The sequence below is a fragment of the Branchiostoma floridae genome, chromosome 13 (genome assembly GCF_000003815.2).
Source record: "Branchiostoma floridae strain S238N-H82 chromosome 13, Bfl_VNyyK, whole genome shotgun sequence".
NCBI lineage: Eukaryota > Metazoa > Chordata > Leptocardii > Amphioxiformes > Branchiostomatidae > Branchiostoma > Branchiostoma floridae.
In genome coordinates this window covers 3537212-3540511 of record NC_049991.1, presented here as the reverse complement: position 1 = coordinate 3540511, position 3300 = coordinate 3537212, and the positions used below count along the sequence as shown (strand labels likewise).

At 41.2% G+C, this 3300-nt stretch overlaps 1 long non-coding RNA gene across 1 annotated transcript; it reads right to left on the bottom strand.

Annotated features, from left to right (window-relative positions):
* Positions 1–942, bottom strand: LOC118429756. Its single transcript, XR_004832777.1, has 4 exons — positions 882–942; positions 526–636; positions 274–381; positions 1–113 (listed from the first exon to the last, which is right to left on the bottom strand). It is a non-coding gene; the product is annotated as an uncharacterized LOC118429756 (long non-coding RNA).
* Positions 943–3300: the final 2358 nt, after the last annotated feature.

Below are 3300 nucleotides of genomic sequence, written 5' to 3'. Positions count from 1 at the left end.
CAGTTTCACAGTTCTTGCCGGTGGTATCTTCGGACAGACACAGCTGTAGCTGTTCACGTGATCCAGGCAGGTCCCTCCCAGCCAACAAGGGCTGCTCGCACACTCGTCTATGTCTGGATTATAATAAACAAAGACTCAAAGAGAATTCCATAGCGCCTTATAGTTACTATGTCAACTGATGTAAATAACTAGAGTCTAATATGTCTGTGTCTTGTTCTTGATGTAAGCTGATACTAGCAAATGTTACTTATTGTATTTCAGGACAGTTCTTACCTTGATCACATTTGAGTCCTGTCCAGCCGTTCTCACAGCTACAGGTGTAGCTTCCGCCATCATCAGTACAGGTGCTGTGAACACAGGGGGAGGACAAACAGTCATCAACTGGAAAAAAGTACAGGAATTACACAGAGGGTTTCCTTCTTGTTTTGGATACATGCAATGTAAGTTTTAAATAAATATATCTTCTCTTGAATATAAGTAAATGAACAGGACAATTTTATGTCAATGAAACAATCAAATACCGACCTTGATGACAGTCGTGTCCTGTCCAGCCGATCTCACATTTACAGGTGTAGCTCCCGACATCATCCGTACAGCTTCCTTGTGAACATGGGGAGGACGCGCACTCATCTATGTCTGGAAAATGTACAGATATTACAGTCTTATACTTGGGTGGAAAAATGTTGGTTATTTCCTATGTGGGGAAGACGAGCAATCATCGACTGGGATACTGCAGGCACGGTTATACATCAAATATCTATTTTGCATCAGATCCAACCACTATTACGGTTTGAAATGAAGAGATCATTTCTTAAGATTCAATAACCCCTTGAATATCAATAAAAGGTTGATGTTATGATAATGAAGCAATCGATACAGACCCTGATCACAGTCGTGTCCAGTCCAGCCGTTCTCACAGCTACAGGTGTAGTTCCCGCCATCATCATCTTCGTGAGCACACGGGGACCTCGCACACGTAGTGACTGGAGACAGATTTGCACATCACGTTGGTCATTACTTTTTCCCTTGGGGATAAACATTAATAATTGGCTTCGCCATCGAAGAGAAGCAGAAGATACAGAACGAGACGGTGTCGGTGCTGTTCACGTTTAACCCCGCCTAGCCCCGTTCCATCTGAGCTAAGTCCCCATCAATTGTTCTATTCCAGATGATTGCTTAGTATTTTAAAACATACTAAGTATTCTGCCTTATATCAAGATATTTTCGGATCACACACCCCCGGGAAAAAGGAAAAGAAGAAGTTGCCTCTATGACATTGTCTAGAGAAATGCCATAAAGGCTCCAGCCTCACCTGTACACAGCGCGTACTTGTTGTTGTAGTTGAATCCGTTCAGGCCGTAGCCGTGATGAATTTCGCCGTAAGTCACTCCCCAGGCGCAGTCACCATTAGGGCCAGGCCAGTACACAAAGGTGTCATCAAGCGGCTGACAATGACTGCCGTACCCGGCCATGTGCCCACACAGTTCAACCGAGAGAGCCTGGTGCGTTCTACATGTTGCATCATGGTGAAACGTGATGCAGTCTGAGGCCCAGTAGTCATCCGGACACCCATCCGCACCTGAGTAGTGGCACGGGTACCTCATTCCCGCCGCTTCACACGTGACTTTCACGTTGGTATTGCGGATCATCATTCCTGTCGCACGAATCTTCCAAAAGGACCAGTTGTCAAACGTGGTCAGGTACACCTGCTCACCTGAAAAGAGCGAGACATCTTGTTGTCACCCTATAGTAGTTCCTTACAATTGTAAATAAGGCACTTAAACAACTCTAAATCAGGACACGATACTCGATAACCATCACTAAAAAGAGCCTGGTCACGACTGGTATGAACCTCCTGATAGTGTTGACCATTGCTGACGTCACTTGTACGTAAGATCACGTGACCTTGTCGATTGTCAATTGAATTCTAAAGCAGGACAGTCTATTAAAGTAGTGCTTTGTGTTGAACCAATGTTTCCAAAGGGTCAGTTACAATTTTTAAAAAAAATTGACGATCAATCTATGACATACCCGTCTGCTGTATAAATTAACTAGATGATATATTGAAAATAATCCCAAATCAAGAACTGACTCCACAGAGCGTGTCTGGATAGACAAAAGTAATGGGTGACTTTCAAGCTTGATGAGGTGTAGCAACACAGATGTCACCCATCGTCTATCATTCAGGAAAATGGCAGTTTACACGAAATATGTTCTATCATTCTTACAATTATTACATATCTGTCTTGCAATGACATGAATAGCTATCTATTTACCCATGACATTGAAGCGAAATATGAATTTAACATAATGGGACAAACAAAACAGAAGCAAAGATACTTGTAACCCGAGGAAAACTATTGCCACAAATTCACATGCTCTTTAGCATGATATTGGACAACGACACAACTGCAAACACTTGGCACTGTGTGAGTGTCCTGTGTGAGGATACTGTTTGTCCGGCAAAGACTTCAAACACCTTTGGACCGTTGTTGACGTCGATGACGAACTATTATTCTTAGCAATTAACTCAGCACTTAACATCTTTTCGATTTTATGGTTAACTGCTTACAAGCCAAATGGTATTTTCCAAATACGCTCTCAGTATTAACCCTATTCAGACCGGGGGGGGGGGGCTTTTGAGGCCTGCGCCAACTTCGATGTCCTATAACGCCAGAACGCCTTACGCTAAAGCCACCAAATTTGGTGAGTTTTCCTAAAATATTGTTGGCAACAATTTTACGAAGTTTGACAAATTTTCCATTTCCCGTTTGCTGACAGGCAGTTTTGCCAAAAATCACTATTTTTGGTTCTAACAATGTATTTTTCACATTTATTTGCTATATTACTGCTATTTTGTAACATCAATAAAATCTTATATTATTTAGCGTATCTTTCATAATTATATATGCATAAATTATGCTAATTTGATGACGTCATCAGCCCCAAATCCAAGATGGCGGACCGTATGGCCAGATCAAGAATAACAAGCTAATTATCCCTTAAAATTTGTAACTTCCTGGTATTTTTTCATCAAAAAACATCTAAATGAATGAATTTAGTCTCTTTCCATTGCCCGTTGTGATTATTTGTTGCAAAAAAAGTAGTTTTAAAAATTCAAGGTGGTGGATATAATATGGCGGAGCCTAACTCGTATCTTAGATGTGCATGACGTCATTTTATGACGTCATTATGACGTCATCGATGTAGCTATTGGCAATACAAGTCGTAATAAACATACTTATTCTGTTATCAGCACTTGTTGTTACATTTTTGTAGTATAACTTGAAGTTTTCTGAG